Genomic DNA, 25,367 nt, shown 5'->3' with positions numbered 1-25,367 from the left:
CACTTCTGAATATACATGGCTTATATTACAGTACCAGCATGAGATTTGTGCTCCAAATGCATTGTCATTTCCTTTGGATGAGTGAGATTTTCTAAATTGCAGACAGACAGACTGTGACTGGTTCCTTCCTTGCTTATGTTAGCTCCGATCCTTTTCTCAGCTTACCCTTTCTAAACTTAAATTTACATGTTGTTTCTCTTTGGTTTATTGGCTATTTCCCCTGACTTTAGATACCTAACAAGACCAGCGTTAAATGCCAGCTCCTGAGCATGAGGAAGCACATCTCTTCCCCAGATTTGTCCTTGGCACCTTAATGAAAAAGCCGCACACACACATTCACTGCCTTTTCGCTTTGATTCCAAGGACTGTAGCTGTATATGTGCATGTTTGTAATGTCTGGGTTTCACAGAAAGACAGATCAAGCCCATAAGGATCTCAAACTCTCCTGTATTCCTAAAATAGACTCTTCTGTATCCCTGCAGTTTCCTTCAGCTTGCTTTCCTGCAAGCCTTCGGCCCTAATCATCCCCTGAAGGAACTGAAGACTCTGAATGCCTGCTTCTAAAACAGGCATTTGGGGCATTTCCTCAGGGGAACAGTGCAACTTGTTTTACACCCCCTTCTCAGAGAGAGTCTGCAATAAGCTGTGTGGCTTATGGGGAGGAATGCTGGAGGGGATCCCAACGTTATGTTAGATCTGCCAACCTGACAGGTTCAACAGAAACCTCTGAAATTTCCTATCCCTGCTCAGTGACCCGTGGTTAATCTGCATGACAATGTATTGTGTAATTGCAGGAAGCCAGTGCAATATCATTCAGGAACAGGAAGCTTGGGAACTGTTTACAGCCACCACTGCTACGGTGACAAAACCTGTCATTACCTTGTGCAGTGTTTCTTCAGAAACATGGATGCAATTGCAAAGTCTTATCACTCAGCTTTATAGGGAAGATCTGCTGAAGTAAAAGAATAACATAGGAAGAGCAAAAAAGGAGACTGGGCTTGGTTGATTGCTGTCATGATTACATTGCACAGGCTGAAAGACAGTTTCAGCAATTGCTTATTGTTCATGAGAAGACGGAATTGTTTGGCTTCAGCTAGGCTTCAGTTAAGTTTACTATTCCTTATCTCTTGTTTAAGGTAGTACTTCAAAGGAGTACTTGCTTCTTGCCCTTTGACTCAAGTGGGCACAGCAGTGGGATGCCATGTGGGAGATGCAGATTTGAGAGCCTTCATGTGCTCCCACCTCTCAGGCTAACAAGAGGTAGGCAACTCTGCCAATGTTTCCTCTGCTAATTTAGATTAACTCATTAATTCATGTGTAGAACTTTCAAAGAGCAAAATCGTACCCACATGCTGACCATGGCTAGCAAGCAAAGAAACACATCACAGTACCCCATTAGCTGAGTTTCGGACACATTTGTAGCCAAACAGGGCTTTTAGGACCCATGTTCATATTCCAGAAATATGAAAATGAAGAAAAACACCTGTTTGGAAAGGAAATCTATGAGCTGCCAGGGCTTAAAATCAAACACAGCTCAATAGGTAAGCTGAGTCACTAAGGAGAAGAAGCTGACTGCAGCTTAAATATATGGAAGCTGTTATGCTCTTAGGAATTTCCAAAATCAGGCTGGTTCTTTACATGAACTAACCTTTCAACTCTACTTTTAAAAATTCTGAACTATTTGTTCAATGAATATCTCAAACAGGCAACCATCAGGTCACCAAATGCAATAAACACAAAGGGGATGATGGTACCAAAGGTAGCCAGACAGTACCACCTTCAGATGTAGAAATGAGACTGTCCACAGTAGAAGGCATTGTCACCTCAGAGATGAGACAGCAATGGTTATGCCAGTATCTTCTTCTCTTAGGGGAGTAACTGGTTCACTGGACCTAAAGAGGCTGAGGAGTTTTCAGAAATTAAAAAGATACTAATAACTGTTGTTAGAACTGACAAAGTCACAGATTCTATGGTTCAGTAACCAAGCTCTTCCCTGTCATTCAAAACCCCCTGGAAATAGATTTGACAAATTTGGTATGAATGTACAAAGTGCTTCTATATCTCAAATGTATACGTAGTGGAGTGGAGGGGAGGTATTAGCTAAAATTTTTACCAAGCTGTATTGTTCTTCTGACATTAGGTTTTGACTTCAGTATAATTTTAGCCACAGAGAGATGGAACATTATTATTTAATGTAATGCTGGAGTTATTATTTAAATTACAGTACTAATACCAAGGTTGTGGGGTAGCATTTTGTGTTCTGATCTACAGAGCCAGACAGTAAGAGACCACTTGTGCCACAATGAAGAATATAAAAAACTCAAAATATCCAGAGCAGAACATAGGTAACAAAGAATCTGACCAACAGCTAGTCAGAGACAGGAACAAATAACATAGCAGGGACTCATCTGTCCAGCTTTCAAAAGGTACACCATGTAAGCTTTTTTGATGGACTATCTCTACACTCATTTTTGCAACCAAAAAATTTTTTAAAAGCTTAAAAGCAGCTCCCAAGAAAAGAAGAAGTAGCTCCAGCGAGGTGTGCCATGGGTGGACACATAAATTGTGTCTATGCTGCCCCTGAGCCCAGACAGCCAAATTCCCCAGAGGGTCGATGTCCTCTGGGTGCTGTCGCCTGGGTGCTCAAAGCTTGTTCCAGTACTTTCTGTATCAAACAACAGGATCACAGCAAATGTGGAGATGCAAAACTATCCTTTTATTGAGAATAAAGCAAAAGTAATGCTTTGGGAGCCTGTGACTTTCACTCATAATGTATTTGAAGCAAGTTGCCTGAGATGCAGCCAAGCCACATACTGTCAGATCAGTCTACACTGCAACTTCTAGTCCAAATGTCTGCATGGCAAAAATAGGTTTAGCTGTGTTAAACTTTGGACTAGATGAGTTTCCCTCCTTCTGGCATGTACCAAAATGAGCTCTCTTTGGTACTCGTACCACTCTGGCACACATGTTCCTACATAGTCTGGTTATTCACACCCATGTTCAGGGTCCTGGAAAAGCTTGCTCAGCTTGTGTTACCTCCTTTTCATTTCAGTGACACTGCTTTGGATGCCCAGACTGCCCTTGATAATTGTACACCTTGCAATACATAATGGAAACATCTTGTATAGGTGACCTTTATGTGTTTAAATGACCAAGGTATGGTTAGTTCGAAGGAACACTGTACACTGCCATTAGTTCTTGCTGCAATCTTAAGGACTCTTGTGGAGTCGGGTACTACTTATTCTAAGAAAAGGTATCTGATCTGATCCTAAACAGGTAACTACTCAAAAAGCAAGAGAACTCTTTTATTTAATCAAACACTTTTCTAGAGAAAAGGAGAAACTGAAGGAGCAGAAGAGAAGAAGGGGAGTGAGAATATGCCTAAGAACATGTTCTAGTGGTTTCAGTCCTTGGTTTAAGTCAATGTCTCCCATCTCCTTGAAAATGCCATTGGTATGCAGCCACTGAATTTTAAGTGCAGATCTCTGAGGTGCCTGTACAATTCACTCATATGTTGTGGAGGTTTTTCTGATTACAAAGGGTACAAAGAAAGAGAAGGAGAAACTATATTTCAAAAGATTACATGTTTTAATCACTATCACTTTCTATTGTTCAAGATTACACTTTAATTAAATTAGTGTTTCACTTTCAAGTACATGAGAGTGTTTGAAATATTTTAAGGGCACTTCTTTTAGCTTCTAACAACTAGACGTTGCTGCCACCACTGGACTATTATTCAGAAGGAACACGAACCAGAGATATTCTGACCTCAGCAGTTAGTTTGCTTTACTGACAGGCACATAGTTAAGTGTACATTAAATAATGGAATGCTTATTTTTCATCATTGCCATGATTAATTGAGGAAATTAAGGAAAACTCAAGAAATGCTAGCCAAAATTTTCCAGTCATCCTTTTAGCTGTAGTAGAGCTAACAGAAGTACATTACAGTGAAGTCAGTACTTCAATATATTCTCAATAAAATATTTTCTTTTTTTTTTTTGAGACAATTCTTATTAAAGGATTGTCATTGTTTTTATCTTCTTGCTTGTAAACAAATTCCTTACCTGACATGTTTTTGCATTTAACAAGACATTAAAAACAATTTAGAATCATAGAATCATCTAGGTCATAAAAGATCTCCAAGAGCATCAAGTCCAATCCTTAACCTAGAACTGCCATGCTCCCCAGTAAGCCCTGTCCCTAAGTGCCACATCCACATACCTTTTGAATACCTCCAGGGATGTTGACTACTGTTCCAATGCTTGAAAATCCTTTCAGTGAAAAAATTTTTCCTACTACTGAATCTAAAACTCCCTGGTCCAACTTGAGGTCACTTACTCTCTTTCTGTCATTTGTTCCCTGGGAGAGGGGACCAACCCACACCTTGCTACAACTTCCTTTCAGGGAGCTGAAGAGAGTGATAAGGTCTCCCCTGAGCCTCCTTTTCTCCAGTTCCCTGAGCTGATCCTCATAAGATCTGTGCTCCAGACCTTTCCCTTCTCTGGACCTTCTCAAGCACCTCATTGCCTTATTTTTAGTGAGGGACCCAAAACTGAACACAGGATTTGAGGTGTGGCTACATCAATGCCAAGTATGGGGGACAATTGCTTTCCCGGTCCTGCTGGCCAAACTCTTGCTGATACAGGCCAGGATGCCATTGGCCTTCTTGGCCATCTGGGCACATGCTGGCTCATGTTCAGCTGCTGTCAACTAGCACCCCCAGGTCCTTTTCTACTGAGCCAATTTCCAGTCACTCCTCCCTCAGCCTGTAGTGATGCTTTGGCTGTTGTGACCAAAGTGAAGGACCTGACACTTTGCCTTGTTGAACCTCATACAGCTGGCCTCAGTACATCAATCCAATCTGTCCAGATTCTTCTGCAGAGCCTTCCCACCCTCCACAGATCAAGGCTCCCATCCAACTTGGTGTCGTTTATTAACTGACTTACCCTTTATCCAGATCACCAATAAAGTTATTAGACAGAACAGGCCCTAATCCTGATCCTTAGGGAACCCCACTAGTCACCAGCTGCCAACTGAATGTAACTCCATTCACCATCACTCCCTGGCTCCAGACATGCAGCCAATTTAGCCCAGTGAAGAGACCACCTGCTCAAGCCATGAGCAGCCAGTTTCTCTGGGAAAATTTTGTGGAAAAAGGAGTCAAGGGCTTTACTAAAGGCCAAGTAGACAACATCCACAGCCTTTCCCTCATCCACTAAGTGCGACACCTCGTCACAGAAGGAGATCAGGTTGGTCAAGCAGGACCAACTTTTGATAAACCCATGTTGGCAGCCCTTGGTCACCTGGTTGTCCTGTATATGCCATGTGATGGTACTCAGGATGATCTGCTCTGTGACCTTCCCTAGCACTGAGGTCAGGCTCACAGGGCTGTAGTTCCCTGAATTCTCCTTCCAGCCTTCTTTGTAGTTGGATGGCACATTCACTGACTTTCAGTCAAGTGGAACTGCCCTGGTTAGGCAGAAGTGCTGGTAAATGATGGAAAGTGGCTCAGTGAGCACTTCTGCCAGCTCCTGCAGTTCTCTTTGGTGGATCCCACCCAGCCCCATAGACTTGTGTGTGTCTAAGTGGTGTAGCAAGTCACTGACCATTTCCCTTTGGATTTATGGGAGCTTCATTCTGTTCTCTGTCCCTGTCTACCAGTACAGGGAATAAACCACAGTGTGTGGTGGGTTTACAGGACTGCTTAAATTGAAGCAGTCCAGACGGCTCTGCTAGTTAATAAAACTCAACCCACTTGTAAACTCCTGCTCAGCTGAATTTTTGAGTCATCTGGCAACACATAGCCATACTATCTCAAACATAATGGCTCCAATACATCACAGGAAAATGGCATTTTTTAATAGATGGTACAGCAACAGCAGATCCTCACTATTTTTCAGATAATACGTATTTCTTACGTATTTCTTAAATATTTTCCTGCCTATTCCATAAAAAAATGTCCTATCTTTATTATTACTATAACAACTACTCCAAAAATACCGTGGAAAAAAAAGTCTATCTCACTTCTGTGTCAAGTAATTCAGATTAAATCTGTGACCAGGCTCTTCATTTTCATCAAACTCTGTGTGCAGGTGGTTCTCATTGAATTCAATATGATCCCAAAGAATGCAGCAGAGGACTGAATTTGGCCTCTATCAGCTAGCCTAAATATATGATACTGTATTGGAAAGATATGGTACCCCTTTGGTTTATGAGTCTGCTTATTATCAGTCTTTGGGAAAGAAAAGATGGTTAAATTTAGATTTCCACAGAATGTTTTGATTTAAGCAAAGGAATTCAGTGACCACCAGCTTGGAACATCCTTCTGGTGTCAGAAGTAAGCAGTAAGCAGATTCGAAAAAGCTGTGCACATACACTTAATTGATTGAAGGGGAGAACAAAGAGAATGTCAGCCCTCCAGGTTTAGATGAGGATCAGGTGGTTTCAAGCTGAAAAGAAACAGGGACCCCTGTTATGTTTTAAGCAAGATTCTGGGAACCTCCATGGTTCCAGGCATCCTGCATTGCTCTATAATGCAGGACGAAAAAACATCTACAAAAACACTTGGTACCATTTTTCTCACTCACTCATTCTGATGGGATGTGAAATCTCCCACATTTCCCCTCTTTGAATAAACTGCCTCAAAACAATTATTCTAATTTAGCATTAGGTAAATATCAACTGAGGAATACAGTAACATTGGGCCACAACACCTTATAGGGCTGGACATCGCAATGCTTTGACAGGAAGATCCGTATCCTTGAAAGCAGTTTTTAATTATTTAAATTCTATACTAATTTAATAAATAATCCTCCAGGAAATAAATAAATAAGCAATAGACAAAAAGATAAATAAAAGCATATGTGAAAGAAGTACACTAAAAGAGTCAGAATGATTGGCAGTGCCATCAGCAAACCCTAGATCTGGGAGGATTAGTGCTAGCAGCCAGAGATTCCTCTCTTATTCCTGTCCCAACACTTGGCAGCTTGTGCTGCCGCCTGGCTGAATTTCTTCCTTCACACTTCTGCCCTGTAGGGTTAGAAGGTTCCAGCTTGCTCACAACTCCCACTGCAGGGACTTATGCAGATGGAAAATTAATATTCCACTGTGTTTGGCCCTCTGATCATTTTGCTAACACAGAAATAATCTGCCAAGTTTACCTCAGAAAATGTACCAAACTAGGGGTCCAGGAACTGAGGAGAATACATTGCTCTCCTATAACACAGCCAGAAATGTTGTACCATAACTTGACTTGGTGGTCAAGTGAATTACTTTCAATAAATAATGGATTTGGGGCGGGGGGGGGGGGGGGGGTTGGAAGACTATTTCAACTGAAAGTGATTCTCCAAAGTGAATCAGATTTGGCAAATTTGGATTGGAGCAAAAAATAGAAGAAAAAATTTTTAAAATTACAAATTTTCTCATCTAAGTCTTTCTGAAAGAAAAGGGTAAAGAGAGGCTACATTTATGATGGAGATTTAGAACAATTCACGAATCAGAGGAGGCATATGCCTTACAGGTTCGGATAATATTAACCAGTGTATGAAGATAACACTCAAATCTTCCCATTGCCTCATTCAGTGTGTGAGCTTAAAATGTGTCCTTTGACGTAGCAGAGCACATAACCAGCCTAGCAAACACATGGGCTTTTCAGTGGAAAGTTGTTCTGCTTTGCATGTCAAATGGGAGCCACCAGGTGTGCAGTCAAACAACGATGTTTCTCTCTCCACTGTCTGCACTATAAACTTCTAGTCTTTTTCTTCCCCCAATCCATATTTATTTCAAGTGCAGATTTCAGTAGGACAGTAAAGTAGGACCTCTCTCAAGGTTCCTAGTATTTAGTTACAGGAATTTAATTCCCTGGTGGAAAGTCCTAACGCAGAGCCCAGATCTGATGAGCTAGATGAAAGTGATTTAAATGCATGTGTGCCTCCTTCACCACCAGCTTCTACATTTAACACTAGCATTTGTATCTAAAGGAGAGCAAACTAGTCTTCCTCTGATCTATGGAATTTCTCCCACTTTGACTGATTGTTAGCCCAGCTTCCACAGGAGTGATAGAAGTTTCCTCTATTCAGACATTGCTCATGCAGCTGCACTCAGGTCTCCCAGTTGCCTTGAACTGTGGGTTGTTGCACAAAAGGTGGACATCTCCATGGGCTGTGCTTCTGAATAGAAGAGGATGTGTCTGCTTTGTACTGTGTGGCTCTCAAAACCAGAGCACCATAGAACCAACTCCCAAAAAGGTTGTTTTCCAACTGCTTTTCTCTCTTCTTTTCCTTTAATGAAGGAATTCAAAATAGTTGTCTTGTTATCCTACCAACTTAGAAATTGAGAATCATGACATGCACTTTAATGAAAGTGAAATGCACCTTAATGAAAGTGATCCACTTTGAAAGGTACTTTTGGCTATAACACCTCATAAGAAGCTAAATAACTTCATCTCTGAAGAAAAAAGTTTATACTGAAGTCGGCTATATATAGCAGAGTTGTATTTGAAAGAGATACACAGTCTCTGCTCTGTGGCAAGGATTATCTTTGGCTGATACTATCTGGTTTGTGTAAAACAAACCTGATATTACAGTGTGCATAGTTTAGTCTATCAAATTTCCTCTTTTGTTAGTATTAATGTCACTATCAGGTTCCCCATGAATTTGACATAGGCAGATTTTAAAAAGGAAGTTGCATCTAAGTGTTCCTGTGTGTGGATAAAAGTAAGAATTATTTCTTCCCATTGTATATTTATCATATCACGATTCCTCTTTCTTTCTCCTGTCTGTTTTAACTGCCAAACTGCCCAATATTTCATGTATTTTCCATTCTTCTTTAAAAAAAAAAAAAAACTCAGCTATACAAAGTTACATTGTCCACTCCTCGGTCTTGTTACAACAAGCTGAAATGCTGCACAGAATATTTTTACACTCTCATAGATTCAGCAGCTCCAGTTTTGGAGATGTTACCATAAACATTTTCTCAAAATCCACATTTATTTACTGAGAGCAGCATTTTACATACACAAACAGAAATCTTTAGGAATATTGGTATATTTCAATGTAAATTCAAGTGAAATCAGGTATAAAATACGGAAATGTAGTTCTTTGTAAAGGAGATTTTCTGATGTGAGACTGAAGCAGGCAAGCTGAAAATGCAGGGCTGTAATACACATTTAGAGCACCTGCTCCCTGGGACCACAGGGCCAGCAGTTCCTTAATTCCCACAATGTGTGGCAGAGCTCTGAGTCAGTTCTTTGCACAAAGGAACACGAGGAACATACTCTTTTAAGTACTGAGTGCTTGATACCCAAATAGGTTTCAGGATTTTGAGAAAAGAGGAAATTCCTGTAAAGATTTTGTGGAGATTTTAGAAAACAGTTTCATGAGCAGCCCCCAATGAAACCAGAAGAATCTGAGAGAGCCCATAGGGAAACTGCTCCCCCCAGTCTGGGGCATTTTCTTATTTCTGTCCCCAGCACCAAAAATTATATATATTAAAATACGTGTGTGTGTGTATACATATATATTTAAAGCAAGATACTTGCTAAAATTTGGTTTGGAGCACAGTTAAGTGAGTGTTTAAACTGGAAAAGAGGAGATGGCAACTTCTGTCAGAGGCGATAGTGAGGAATTGGGCCTGTTCTAACCACCCAGCATGTGTCAGCTGCTGAAATCTTTGAAACTCATTTTCAGTGACAATGTTACAGAGCATTATAACTATCTATAGATTTGTATAATACAGAGCTTTATAGAAAGACCATGTACACTGCCATCAGGTGCTCAAAATTAATCCATATCTTAGTTCACAGGCTTTTTTCAATCCATGACCTCATGCTAGGAGGGAAATACAGAAGAAAAAACAGAGGAGATTAATTTCTATATATTACTAGGGATAAGTAGGATCCTCACAAGCCTTTCACTAAAATTCATGTGCTAATTTTGGTTTTGGTAGTCTTCCAGAAACCTTTTTTCCAATGGAAATAAAATTTCAACAAGAAATCAAAACTGTTCTAAAAGGGCTAAAAATACACTGTATTTTCTCTAGACTACAGCATAACCTTATTTCTCTTTTACAAATTTAACATCAGGAATTCTAAAGTTTTATTTGTAAAAGGCAATCCTTTTGCTTCTATTTTAAGTGGAAAAGTGGTAAACATTTACTTATTATCAGGCATATCTGCTTATAGACTGAAGAGGAACTTTAGAGTCTATTTGACAGTCTTACCGAGGATAAATGTGCTGACAGAATATTGTCTTTGTATCTGCACCAGAAAAACACCTGCTGATCTGTCAATTAGAATGAAGCATCAGAGTCTAGTCTGGGAAGTCTAGTAAAGTAACAAAATACATTTGAGTTCCAGAAAAAAATAGCTTGGGATCTGAATCTTCTATTTTCCCTTTTTTCTCCTTCTTTGGTTAAATGCTGCCTAAGAAAAGCCCAAGATCCTCAGCTGGCTGTTGCCGACTTGATGGCAGGAGAGATCAGTTCTCACTGCCCTCAGTGGTACATATAAAACTTATTCTGATTTTTAATCACCCTATGTATGTACAGATATACACATAAATTGTTCAGTGAGCAGTGGGATTAACTAGATGTTTTTGCTCATGTATTTCCACTCCACGTGTCCCTTCGCAGTCCCCTGAGAGCCCCAACTCTTTGGTCAGCAAAGCAGCAGCAGGTGCTGTCCTGCAAACAGCAGTGTGTGCAAACTGGTCACCTGCAATCCCTTCAAACATTACAGAGATGGATTACAATGGCTTTTCATTTGGTAGCAGCCCTTATTTGGGTCTCTCTTGCCTTCACAGCCATCACTTTCTGCAAAATGTGTAGGAAGTTTGGGGTTCTGGGTTCCTCTGGCTTGTTAGTTTTGGTTGTCACGTAGCAACCAGTTCAAAAATTATTACAGAGGAGGAACGAGCAAGACATATGGACATGCCCTTCACCATGTGATGGCCTAAGCCTCATTCCTCTCAGAAACTAAACTAAACTCATGCACATATGTGTATATATTTAAGTTAGGGAAAATACTAACGCAGGTATCTCATTTTAAATATACAGATTATAAAAACTGCTGAAGAACAGTTCAAACAGAAAAGCATGGGATTTTATGTGATACTTTTTTAGCCATTGCATAGTTTAAACAAAGCAGTCATGGCACTTGTCATTTCAGTTACATGAAAGTGTAGCACACGCAAAGCATAGATTCAGGCAGTTCAAGATCCTAATTCAAGCTAACAGTAATCTTGTGAAGGGAGGCTAATGCTTGCTTCTCAGTTTTACTCTGTGTCTTTAAAAGTGTGGCTGCAACAGGCTCAAACTGATATGTGAAGCCTGAAGTGTTTTGGAACTCTATCAAATGATGTGAAACAATAAACTCATGAAAGCAGTAATGCCATTAAAAAATCAGTTTCAGGTACCTTGTCATCCAAGGAGTTAAAGGTAGCAATGAATCCAAGAAGGATTTTGCTTTTTGACAACTCTGGAAAAATAACCATAGATTTTTATAGAAACCATAAAACAGTATGATGAACTATTTTTTTAGGTGTTCTTGGACCAACTCTTACACTGCTGTAAAAAATCCTTTAAAAGCAAACAGAAGCTTTTTTAGGGGTACAGCAGGAAAGCATTGGTCCTCAGCCTGTCTTTTAGGAAAAGCCTGATGCCCTAGTAATAGCTGCATTCACAAATTTGTAGTAGAACAGTATTTAGATTTCCATAAAAGATACTCTGAAGAGTGGCAGACAGCCCCAAAGCTGCAGAATACCTGCTAGTTAGCAAGCCTTGATTCCCGTCTCTCCTGCTCAAGTGTCTCAGTGTTATGTAACAGGAGAAGGGAATGTTCCTCTCTTTTGGCAAAGGACACTGAACCCAGCAATTTGTCTTGATGGCACTGAGCAGAGCGCATGAAACTAAGTGAGTTATTGCAGCCTGCGGTTTCAGGAACTGGTTTAAAGATAGCCTCCAAATTATCAAAATTTACATAAAGAAAGACATCTGACTATGGCCATGAAATACTTCTACCAAGTTTGGAAAGCAAAACTCAAGCAATGAATGGTCTATGTCATAAATGAATTTTTTGGCTGCATGAACAGGCCAGCAAAGAAAGAACATTGAATAAGCAAAGGTTTTAATATTCTGACAATTATAAACAGTCCTTTGTTTTTTCTTTTTCTCTTACATGCACGAGGGTGTGGGCTGGAGAAGCCATATATTCATAAAACATCTGGTGTTCAGCTTGTCATTATAATCAATCAGTCTTTTTATTTTATTTTTCCAATGCTGCAGAAAAAAATAAAAGGACTTGGACTGCTTAATTAAAGAACCAAAGCCTCTTCCTTCTGGATACGAGGCAGCGGGATGTGGGTCACAGTCAATTATTTGCAAGATTTTTCTTAAAGGAGGGAAGTCCTCATGGTTGGAAAGAACAGTTTTTTGTGGTTTTAGTATCTTAGGGTAAAAACTGTTGCACAGATCATCTCCAAAGCAATTATCTCACAGGACAGAGAATGGCATTGCTGATTAACTGTTTTAAGAAATTTACAGTGAATAGTCCTGATTTAGAGGGACTATATGTAGCGGGAAAATGAGACTTTAGCTTTTATTCCCTACAATTATAAACGTAGTAATAATACAAGCATGCATAGTCATATAAACATACATAAAAGCTAATTAAGCATACATAGTAATAACACTTTCACATAACTGCAATGCTTCCTAGCTCCCATCATTTGCAATAAGGCATTACAGCTTCCCCAAATGATTTATATATCCTGCTAGCACTAAGTTTGAAACCTCATTTAGCAGCTAGTTACTCCATTTGGTAGTGGTGGTATCTTTTTGCACCTTAAAACTAGAGGGGCACATTTGCAAAAGCATTTTTCAGCCTACCATCCCTGCAGAGGACAGAGAAGTTATTGTCTGCAGGATCTTTGAAAATCGGATTCTGTTTCTGAAAGTTTAGTTAGTGACACTGCCTTCTATCTGCATTCTTCTCTGTCATTCTAGTGTCACTCATGTGGAGGGGGGACACGCAACTGCTTAGCACCTACATCCCAAGTGTCCCTTAACATTCAGAACTTTGGACCCTGAGAAATGTAAAAATAAATACTGAGAATTAAATTACTTATCCACCACACCTCCTTCAATATGTGCCAGTAAGATGTGTCATGTGTATGTGTGTGTTTATGCTTCCACACTGACCTAACTACGTGCTTACCATTAATATGCCACACCTACAAGTGACCTGAACCTCTCTTAGGCACCAGAAGGAACCTGATGGGAGACTCTTGGGCATCTCATGTGACAACAGATACCCACTCTTAGGTAACTGAGTCCTCTTCTAGCTCTTCACTTCCCCACTGACAGGGAAAGAAGCTTAGTTCTCTAGTTTACATGCAGAAACTAATAAATTACCCAAAATTATGTGTCTCAATCTGAGGGTGAACCCTAGTCAGCCAGTGTGATTTCAGTGCTCATTGGACTTCACTGACCAATTTTGGTGACTTGGAGCTTGTCTCTGTCAGTGACTGAGTGAACCTGGAAGCAGAGTCAGTGATCATAGGAATTATAGATGCAAAGTGTGATTAGCAAACATTTTTGCATTTGTGTAAATAGGATGTAGCACACATTTTCACATGTAAAATAAAACTTTGAAACTCAAAAATGTCTTTGAGTTCTTTCATCTCTCTTTGAAAGCCTTTTTCCCCCCCAAGGTTCATCTCTCATAAACATCTTAAAACACCACAAGCAAACAAATAAGATAACTCACTGATGAAATGACTCGCCACATAAGCACCCTCACTCTGCAGGAAACCTCGTCATGACTTTGCCGTGCCTACACATTAATGAAAAAATCTTGTGTTTTGTAAATAAGCTCTGCAAAGTCTGGTGGAAAAGTGCTTTCTTCCTTGTTTCATCAATAAAGTTACTATGTGACTTTTAAAAAATTCCACTGCACTAGGAAAATTTCTGTTTCCTTTTATGTCCAGATTTAGCAAGTTTTTCAAAGCCCTTCTTATTAAGAAAAGTTGTGGCTGGAAACATGGATAAGTAGCTACAACGATTCCAGAAGCTATAAATATTCAGGTTATGATATTCAAGAAATTATCCTCTCTGAGGTGGGCTTTATTGTCTCCTAGGGCCCACCTGCAGCTAGGTAAGGGCCTCCCAAAGTGAAGTGGATGGCCCTAAATGATCATAGGTGGTTTTTAAAAAATAAACATAAAATTAGTTTCACACCTACTTAGACAGTTTAGAATTTTAATGTGCAAAGTCTGCCAGGGCTTTGCAGTGAAATAAGGCCATGCATTCAAGCTCCCTGAAGCCAATCAGAAAGCCAGGCTGAGTACTACCCATTTTGCAATTAGGAATCACTGCTCCATTCTAGAGCACATCACTAACGAAAAAACTGTTACTTTGATCACATTTTAACATTTAGACACTCAGAAAAATCCCTAACAATATTTGAAAAAGAACGTACTAGCCTCAGAAACACCAAGAGATGAGATCTGTTTCATGTCACTGCACGCAATCTAGCACGTAGCAGGCTTTTCCAAATTTTTCTGAACGTGCACCCCCACCACCCCTCCTCCTTCCTGCTGAGAGGCTCCCTCTAGGCATATTTTGATACATTTATAGTTTTACTTGTGACTTTTGGATGTCTGGTAGCCCTGGCACAGGTCAAAAGCTTTATACCTAGAGTTGCCAGCCATATGACAGGTCAGTCCCGTCTCCTCCGAGGTGTCCTGTCTGACCACCCACCTTCCCCTGACATTTCCAGGGAGCAGCAGCCGACAGGCAGCCCAAGCACTGCCCCCTGTGCTGCACGTGCAGCCCGTCCAGCAGGTCCTGCATTTATCTTGGATTTATTCCACATCTGCCAGACACCCCTTACACACATCTCTAGTTTGGAAAAGCTCTAGGTATGACTGAGCTTTAGTCAAACCAGTCACTGCATTTAGAGGAGGGATGGAGAGAGGTATGTTTCACTGGTTTAAATCAGCTTTTCCTTATGTCATTCAATACTGGACAGTGCTGCTTCTTACTGGAGCCTTGGTATTCTGAGTGATTTAACTCTACCACCTCTATTTCACCTTTGAAGGAGCATGACGAGGTAGCCTGGGACTGTGCAGTTTTCCTGTATTGCCTGTGGATCCTAAAGAGGGAGCAGCCTTCACTGTAGTTGGCATTTGTTTGCATTTGTATGAAAGGATATTTATGCATCCTAAAAAAGCCTTGCCAATTAACTCTGCATTGTTTTAGTTTGTTTTTGCCATTTGCTTACAGTGACTCTTAAGTCCCAAACAATATGAATTTAAGATACCAGGATAATTCTGTTGCTGTTTTTTAGGAGTGCATTTTGTATTAATGGAATTCATTCCCACAAAGTTCCTGCCCAGTACCGCATTTTTAATGTCCTTATAATTAAATTCATTAAAGAACTACAGTGCCTAAATGCACCTACAGTTAATTCCAGTTAACTTAGTCAGTCAGTGAGGGATGGGTGTCTTAGGAGGACTCCACCATGGCCACCATATTATTCATATAGGGAAACAATTTAGGAAAGAATATATAATAATTTAGGAAAAAGAAATTAAAATTCTTACACTGCCAGACAATCTTGGCACTCCCCCATACACTCCCAATTACCATAAACAAGATAACTCATAAGCACTAATTAGCTCTCTGGCTTTCTTTTGAAATGAAACAACAGGTTCTCTGTGACATCAGGCTTGTGAGCCATTCCAGGCAGACACAAATTGGGGATCACTCCCACCAGCCCACCACCTCTACAGCCCTGGCTGCAGTGACGTGGCTGTTTTGCACCAGCTCGAACAAATGCCTTTTGCTGTGTAGACACAGTCTCTGAGGACAAAGGTGTCCCTGAAACATTTCCTCTCTTTGTCCCTTATCTGATCCCGGCTATTTGGAGTCTGTGAGCCAGAATTATTTCCAGATTTTCCTTACTAAGCTTCTGCTGATGATAACGATAACACCACTTTTATGTAATAGCCTATATCCAGGTCCAGGGCAGCTAATTTAAGCATCCAGCTCTAGGGCACCTGGTGCGTATCCCCATCCCTGAGCAACACAGTCCTGCTAAATGATGTAACATGCTTCCCTCTTCTCTCAGTGAAGAGGTACATGTGTCTGTGAAGAGCTCCAGAAGATAAACCAAGTACCCTTCGCAGGTATTTCTCTATGCAGACTGAACAAAGAGTCATTGTAAATAGTGTGTGGCTCCTTCCCAACTGAAACCCAGGTCATCTCCCATTCTTCCAAGAAGAGGACCCGCATTCAGAAAGATAAGTATTTTTTGCAGAGCAGTGGAATTGTTAGAACATGTGCAGCATCAAGACTCAACTCATGATAAAACACTTGTGAAAGCATCCCCTGTTTCATCATAATGATCCAGCTAAAAAGAGAAGGTTTAAATAGAACAGATTAAAGTGCTAGTTGTCCTTTCTAGCTTGCCTACACTAGCAATCACACCACTATAATTTCTGCAGGGGATAGAACAGCATTAGCACTGTAAAGGAAATGTAAAATTACTTCAGAAGCCATGATTTTAATTACAGTCAGTGGAATGGGGAAGAGGGCAGAGTAGGAAATAAAAATACAAAGGGAGTATAAATAACATTGCCTCTTAGGACAGTACTATTTATCTTACTCTGGGTATAAAGTTGCTTTATTTTCTTAACTTCCCGCTTTGGAAAGCAGCCACTAAATTAAAAGGAAATGTGGTTTTGTAATGCAAGGAAGATTTTTTTTCTCTAAATTATAAAACTGGAGAACCCAAAGCAATGACTAATTTAAAAACCAAGCTGGAGAAAGATTTAGCTGATTCTAAATTATTTTAAAGAAAAGGGGGGAAAAGAAATAAGGAAGGAATTCCTTTCCAAATAAAAGTAATTCAAATTAACAGTGATTATTAGGAACAGTTTCCCTTTCTCATATATTCAGTTTTTGACTGGTTTTGCCTTTTTCACATTCAAAGTTGTCACTGAGGAAAATAACACTGAAACTGATATCTACTCATAATGTAAAGCGCTACTCATTTTCAGTAAGGATGTCATTACTCCCTAAATAGACACATTGAAAAAGAAGCAAAGAAGACAAAAGATTTTAAAATCAATTCCCTAAAGAAAATATATGTCTGTGATTAATGGATAAGTGTGTGATAGGTTTGTTTAAACACATAGCCCTGTTGTGGCTGTAGTCACCACAGGATAGCCCAGTGGGTGCCTGGCTTCCATGCCAGAAGCACATTCCCCATGAACCCTGGGCTGTGTTTCCCAGCACCAAGTGGACATGTTTGGTACCTCAGGGCACCTCAAATTGCTCCAAATGCCTTTGTTTGAAACTAGACCTCTCCCACAGGGTCATCATTCCCCATCCTTATTTTTGAAAGCACTATTTAACTTCTTCCTTGAAACGCAGTATTTTATTTGTACCTCGGGCCCATTCAACACACAATATTCTAGTGTTATGATAGCACAAGTAACAGCTGTGTCTCTGCTGATAAATCAAAACCCATTTGACACTGATTGGTCTGGGCCCCCCGAGGAAATTTGTCTTGGAGACAGGTAGTTGGAGCAGTCCAAAACACAGTCAAAGAGGCAGTCGTTAAGCAGGGTGGATCATCACAGGTCCTGCATTTAAACCCCCACCGTAACCTCTCCACTGGAGCACCCACACCCACACACACACACACAAGACCCAAAGACTTCAAAGTTTGTGTGAAGCTTCATGAAGTCCTACTGCAGTAGTGGGTTGTCATATCTCCTTATTAAAATTCTGGTCTGCCATGATGGTGAAATTCTAAAGCTCTTTGATCCATAGAGCACTAAAATCAGATTGTCATGAAGGAACGGATGTTTCCTCTCTGAAAGGCAGAGAGATGTTTTGGTTTAGAGTAGACATGAAGCAGACTTCAGGAAAGAGGAAGAAAGAAATAACACCTTTCCTTGTCTACCTCTGTAGTCAGTGGAGAAGGACAAGTCTGCTGAAGGGATGTCCAGCCCTGCCATCCACCCATGGTTTAGTACATATTGCACACACACCTCAAGAAGCCTGTCTCTCGCCAATCAGTAAACCAGAGAGCTGACCTTTGGATGAATAAAACAGGTGCGAGAGTTCCCACATGACTAAACTTGTCTTTTGATGAAATTGCCTGAAATGTTTAGATCAGATGAGACTGACAGAAGCAAATATCCCAGTGGATCTGGGCCTTTGTAGATGCTGCACTGGGTGAGGAGTGGACCATGCCCCATAGAGATGGCTCCAGACAGCTCCAACCAACCAACTGCAGTGCACAGCTGAGCCCTGTAGCCAAGGTGGTGGCACCTCACGGACAACATATTTAAGAATGGTGGAAAAAAACACAGAACTCCAGAGAGCAGAGAAGGAAATGAAAAAAGGGAGAAACAACAGAGGTAATGCCAAGGTCAGAGGAGGGGAGGACATCCCCCAGAGATTTCCCTGCAGTTGGCTCCCCAAGGAGACCATGGTCTGGCAGGTATTTCCCTGCAACACACTTGAACAGGCTCCTGAAAGGAACTGCAGCCCTTGGAAACTGCAGCTGGATGAAGGAAAAGTCTGAGGAGTAAAGAATGACAGGAAGGAGCTGTCCCCCATCCCCTTGTAAAACTCCTGGGAAAGGAGGTAGAGGAGCTGGGAATTGAGGAGTGAAACTGAACCTGAGAGGAGGGGGAAGGTGTATTAGTTTCAGTCTTTCTCACCATTCTGTTCTTTCCAACTGGCAGTAAATAAAATTAATTTTCTCTGTGTTGAATCTGTTTTGTGCATAAAAGTAACTGGTGAGTGATCTCCCTGCCCTTATCTGAGACCATGAACTTTTCCATCCTATTTTCTCTCCCCTTGTCCTGTTGAGGAGGGGGTGTGAGAGACAGGCTTGGTGGGTGTCTGGTAGGTCAGCCTACCACTGGAAGTTAAAGTGTTCATATCTGTCATAAAACATAACTAATTCAGAGTCCTTCAAGTTCCCGCTGATCTAGCAACAGAAAGCAAATGGAAAAGCTCCTGCAAGAACATAGATGGAATTCACATGCACTGTGCTGATTATAAAGGGATAAGATACAGTGCCAGGAGGTGGAGCAATCAAGAGTTGCATCACTCTGCACCAAAACGCTGGCCCAAACCATTAAGTACTTCTTGTTTAACATGGAAAATTTTCTGTAGTTTTAGGAAGAGAACATTATAACCTACTTTCCTCAATATGCTGTAGCTCATCTTCATTTTCATTAGGCCCATTCATGATTGCAAGATAAATAGAAGTGCCATAAATAGAACGGTGTTGGCATAAACATAATTTCTGTACTTGGCACTTAACTTAGGTAAACAACCATGCACTTCCAGTGAGCCTCAAGTTTGGAGCCTCATCATTTCACACTGTCAATGCTGTCTTCTACAGTTAGGCAATTTAAATCTGAGGCAGAGCTGAATTAACTGCTGGGGTTGTCTGCTTTCCTCCACTGATTACAGAATGAGCTTTGCACAAGACTGCTCCTCTGGTGCTCAGGGTGGGGAGTCAGGTCAGGATTTCAGCTGCAGCGTGCCCTTGGGGCACACCCAGATCCTGGCAGGCCAAGCAGATCCCCAGCACACCACTACTCTGCATGGCAGCAGAGCAGGCTGGCTCTCACACTGTTGACATGGACAGTGGTGAACCACAACGCACCAGCTGACAGCAGGATTTAATCTCTGGGACCTGCAGGAGCACTGCCCGTGGAGTGGGCGGTGCTCCTGGAGTGGGTAGTTTTGCCTCCCACACGAGTCCCAGGAGCCAAGACTTGTACCTTGCACAGAAGAGACCAGTTGCAATTCCTTGCTGCCAGGAACAGAGGGAGACAGATGTCATCTTCACAGCCTGTCAGTAGGTGTGGCCTTGGGTTCACCACGGTTTCCCTCCAGTTCTGTCAGTGATGTTAATTTGAAGTTTTGAATGTTAACACAGAAGTCATTTACAAGTTGGTGTCTCCAAAGCCGGTTTTCAAATGTTACGGTTTGCTGAAATAACAGAATGCACAAAGATTAACGAGTGCAATCCCACACAAGTTTCTCCTAGGAAAAGAAAAACCACAAGCAGTTTTAAAGAATAATAAAGATGTAATTCAGAATCTAGGAGTTGGTTGTTTATCATGACTGAAAATTCTATGCTTTAGGTGAATCCATGTGGACATGCCTGGGACAGCCAATAAATTCAATGTGCCTGGGTAGTCTGTGTGGAGTGTCTTGTCTGTGTACAATCAGCTGCAGAACTGGGGACATGAGAAAGACCCAACATTTATTTGCAAAGGAAATCATTTTCTTGCACTAAAAAACAGCCACCCAAAGTGTTAGCAATGCATTTGTGATTTTTACCTTGTTATGTAATACCAGTTTGTGAGTTAACTTCTTCCACAGAGTTTGCAGACTCCTTCAATGGCAGTGCTGTTCCAATTGAAGCATGCAGTGAGTAGTTAATCATTAATTCTTCATGGTTCATATTTGCTGTCTGCCTTACTGCATATAGTTTGATACAGTTCCTTCCAATAGACTTAATGCTTTCATTAGGAGTCACATGCTGGATCTTTATCTGAACTATTATCACAGTCCAGACATAGCATTACAGCCTCCCTTTGTAAGCCAAAGTTACAGAGTTCAGAAAGGCTTAAAACTTAATAAATACTATGGGGTTTATGGTAATGGAACAGCTGCAGTGGCAGACTGACACACACACCCTGACTGAGCCTGCCTAGTTGCTGTAAACAGGTGCACCTAGAGGCTAAAGCTCTTATTTTTTTTTATCCATGACACTAATTTCATTGTCAAAGTCTAGCTTGACACTTGTGTGTGTGTTAGGATAATGTAAAGGAATCTAGACACATGTGGTGAATGAAATTCCTGGCTCTTGCAAAGGGAGTGATTTTTTAAATTGAAATTGCAGTTATCATTGTACAGATAAAACAGCCAGCCACTTGTAACAAAAACTAAAAAAATACTTTGTTATTATTGGAAATCACAGGCTGTATGATATGGGGAGACTGCCCTCAGAATAACAAAAATCACCACAAAGTGGTGTGAATTATGGTACATACTGTTCATTCTAGGTACATTCCAGGAAGCTCTGAACCTTTACTTTAAATTTTCAGACATAGCCTGGGATCAGATTCATATGTGCTTTGGAAAAACTAGCTTCTCACTGTGTTAAAGTGCACAAGTGGGAAGGCAGAGGCATTTGAAAACTTCAGCTCAAGTGCCTTAGATCAGATCACTAGGCCTGTGGCTAACCTACTCAACCACACTAGAAACACTTTCCTCCTCCTCACTGCACATTAATCTGCCTACTTCTTGGAAGATAATCACCACAATCAGGATCAACGGTAAATAATTGCATTTGGCGTTCCCATTTGTTGACACCTTCCATAGGGGATACAGTGACTTTAATTTATTTTGGATGAATCACCTCTCACACAAAAGTTTTTTTCCTTCCAGCCGCTTTTGGAGAGTCATCACAGGATGTGATGTCCCAAAAAGGGCAAGCGAAATCTAAATAGGTTACTGTGGAACAAAATACTTTTTGCATCCATACAGCACTTTCTATAGCCTAATAAGCTCAGCTGAGAAGCAAATTATACGAGTCTGGGTAAAGTTCTGTGTTAATACAGCCATAATGCTTCCCATAACCTAGCAAGAATATCCAGGGTAGTGTGCCATAGATACGTATCCTGAGCCCATGGCTTTTAAATGGGCAAGTTTCCCTTGTTTCAGGTAGTAAAGGACTTTTCCTCATCGATGTGAAAGATCCCATAAAATATAATAGAGATGAAGCCAATATAGGTGTAGAGAAATGTTCTGTGGAAATTAATTTAGAATTAAATCCTTTCTGAAAGTCTGTAAGCCATCCAGTAAAATTCAAAACAGATTACATCTCTGCTTTAGAAATTGATGAGTTGATTGAAAGGTGGCGATTCACTTTAAATTCCATGTGGTTTCCCTCTGGTGACTGGAAATTGTGTAGAAACAGAGGCATGTCTTTTTAGGATTCGTATTCTCCCAGGCAGACACTGAAACCAGAGTTTCCAAAGACAGCATTTGTCACCCCTCTTTTATAGTACATTTCTTGGCTTTTCAACTGGCAGCTGTGACCTGAGCATTTATGGAGATGTCACAATCAGGCTTCCTCTGCTTGATAGCTGGAAAAGCCATCTTTACTTGCCTTCAAGAAATAAAACTTTCCAGACAATTTCCCCATAGTGAGACAAGCTATGGAATTGTAATGTCTCAAAATTGAGTTAGAGATATTTCTAAGAGAATGCTCTTAATAATTGTCAAGTAGAGGTTTTTCACATAAAGGCCAGTGGAGGGTGTCCAGCTGGGTTTGAATTTCCTTGCATTTAAGTCCAAAAATTCTACACATTTTTTAGAAACTAGTCTGTCAAACAGTGGTTGGCTGTCAGATTTGATAAAAGTTAGTTACCACATGTGCTTAGTATATGATCCAAAACAGGAAGCACAGCATCCGATGAAGTAGATGACAAAGTGCCAGCAGCAGATATTTGGAATACGTGTTGCTCAAAGAGAAAAGATATTTTGCCATTGGGCAATAGCTCACAAGTATCAGCTGTAGTTGTCTCCTTTCACTTGGTGCTCTGCAATTCAGATATTTGAATTGCTCTGAGAGCCTTCTCCACACCCCTTGAAATTACTGAAGGAAACAATAGTGATTAATTTCTTCTGCCAGTTTGTCAATGAATGAAGAACATCATTTTGCTTCAACACTTCTCCAGTGTGCACTGCAGATTTACTAATTCAGTATAGGTTGAAATTCGGGGTTATTTCTGACAAATTTTTAAAAAATACATGCTTATTTATCAATCTTTAAATGCTTTTGCCTTCCCCATAACCCCTTTCTCACAAGCCAAGATTATAATTTTTGTGGCATCTTCTGAGTTTGATAAGGCCCAGCAGCTTTCAATGCTTCTCTAATGTCTTATGTGTCCTAAAGTCAGACCCCTGCTCTCTCCCTTATGGGAATTAACATTTTGATTAACATCACACAAGAATGCTCTGGTAAAACTTGTCCCTCCTGTGACTTTCTTTCATCAGTGTTGTAAAAGATTTGTCTGGTACTTTCCATTTCTGTTCAGGACAAAATAAACTATATTAATACATTAGCACGTATACATTGTAGGTATTTTTTGTTTATCCATAATTATTGCTTAGGTATAGCAGGGACAAAAGTCCTAGACATAGAAGTGACAAAGAAAGTGAGGGGCCCAACTATGTTTTTTATGGATGCCAAGAACTTTGGCTGTTTGGAGAGAACAGGGTCTACACAACTAGAGAAGCCAAAATGCAACTATTTATACTTCTCACCTTTCCTTTGCTGTTCGTTTTTTAAATTTAGAGGGCCTGAATTTGACCACATTCAATTCCTACTTTTATGTTACCAATGTTTTTATCTTCAGTATTCTCTTGTCTCAAGTTTGCATTTCAGTAAGGATCCATTGTTGGTTTTCTCTGTTATTTCTAGTACTTCCCTTATTTTGTTCCACCTTCCCCTGATTCTTTTATAGGCCTCATCCAGATCTTTTGTGTCCAAGCCTGTTAAACAGACATACAGCTATGACAGTATAGCACTTAAAAGAATATAACATGTAAATAAGTCTGTTCCCCAGAAATGACTGTATTTCTTTTGGCTGCTCCATGGCATGACAAACCTAGTTCTACTGGTGCCACCTAAAGTGAAGGGTTACTGTATTTGCTTTCTCTGCAGCCAATGTAAACCAGAAGCAAATTAGAACCGTTAGCCATGCTAATGGAACTGGCAATACTCACCCACAGTAGCAACGGGAAAGGCAAGTGCAATGTGTGACAATGCACATGACCCAGCTCCTCTGCAGATCAGTATGTGACTCACAAATTTTGGAGTCATGAAACTGGCAGCAATATAGCCTGGTCAAGTGAAAAACAAACTCCCAAGGAGAGATCATATTACACAGTAAGATTTAGTTTTGAGGCTGGCTTTTATAAATTGCTTTTTTATTTTCCCTCAGTTCCTGCAGGAAGACAGCCTGGCTGCAAGATAAAGAAAAGAATAATAAGAAAATTTATCTTAATTATCCAGAACTACCAGAAAAGTTCCCGTTGATCTGCAGGCTGGATTTTCATCTCTATTTGAGAAGTCAAGCAGACTCTGTTCAGAGGTTCAGCTACCAGATCTAAATGATTACCTCAGAAACAGGCAGCATTTGAAATAAACGGAACAGCTGTCTGTATTGCCTCAGCTATAAAAGGAGCTGAATTTCAAAAAAGAAACACAAATAATGAAGTATTTTTTCTGGCTGCGGTAGGATGCAATTGGGAGCTTTTCCTTTTCAGCCTCCTGGTTCCCCCTGGAGCTTAGACACCACCTGTTCCAAGGAGCTTCTGGGACTGAATGGCTGGAAGGTGGATTTCGTTCTGAAACAAAACCAAAAGGCATGGAGGATGCCATCACTCCAGAGTCAAGAAAGGCTTACTGTTGTTGTCATTTTGATTTTTTGGTGTGTTTTTTGCTTCAAACAGAAGGGTGAATCCAGCTAAATATTATGTGTTTCCTTAGTGCTTGTAGCTTTTTTGGGAAGGGGAGGTTGGTGATTTGCCCTCATGTTTGCATTTTTAAAACTATTTTTAAGAAGTTCGGTGGAATAGTTTTTCTTCTAACAGATAAGGAGTAAGAAACAAACTCGGTAAGAGGTTTTCCACTGAATCTCATTTACACTGAGCTGTTTTGGGTCGTCTCACTCATGTGACAATGCCTAGGCCAGTGCAGACACCTGTTTTCTAAGGCACAAAATATAGCCATACAGCAGTTAGTTTTGCAGCTTGACACAAGTATGCATTTTGTCATGATTTTAAATGAAATGAAGCCTTCCTGTTTATAAAGAAATGTTTGCATTATTTCCGGGCTAAGAAGGATTAGAGGGGAATCCTTTTGATCACCTTTCTTCACTTTCAGCTTTCTGCTGACCACGGGGAGAGAGCCTGCATGATACAGGATAGCTTCTGCTGTAAATATAACAAGTGACAAACCGTGACTCCCCCCTTCTTCGTTTCTCACTGACTAAGGTGCAACCTAGGGAACATTTGAGATCCAGAGATGCACTGCTGGGAGTCAGAGTGGCTCCAGTGATGTTCATGGCTATGTGGTTTTTCCAGTTCACTATGAATTTTCAAGGGAGAAATTCCATATTCTGGATGAGGAAGAAGAGATGCCTATCTTGTTTGAACAAAAATAACTTCCGAGTTTCTGTTTAAAAACAGAAATCTCTTTCAAAACAGACATGGATGTTTCATTAAATTATAAACCTAATTTTTAAAGTGTATTA

At 40.5% G+C, this 25,367-nt stretch overlaps 1 long non-coding RNA gene across 1 annotated transcript in view; it reads right to left on the bottom strand.

Moving 5' to 3' along the window:
• Positions 1–23,580, bottom strand: part of LOC125322253 — a 31,182-nt gene extending 7,602 nt beyond the window's left edge. Inside the window, exons 1-2 of the long non-coding RNA XR_007201906.1 lie at positions 23,374–23,580; positions 19,812–20,022 (exon numbers count right to left, since the gene is read on the bottom strand). This is a non-coding gene — a long non-coding RNA (uncharacterized LOC125322253). The remainder of the gene's footprint in view (positions 1–19,811; positions 20,023–23,373) is intronic.
• Positions 23,581–25,367: the final 1,787 nt, after the last annotated feature.

The sequence above is a fragment of the Corvus hawaiiensis genome, chromosome 2, assembly GCF_020740725.1.
Source record: "Corvus hawaiiensis isolate bCorHaw1 chromosome 2, bCorHaw1.pri.cur, whole genome shotgun sequence".
Classification (NCBI taxonomy): Eukaryota; Metazoa; Chordata; class Aves; order Passeriformes; family Corvidae; genus Corvus; species Corvus hawaiiensis.
Note: the sequence above shows the minus strand (reverse complement) of the source record. Positions and strands in the feature narration are given on the sequence as shown.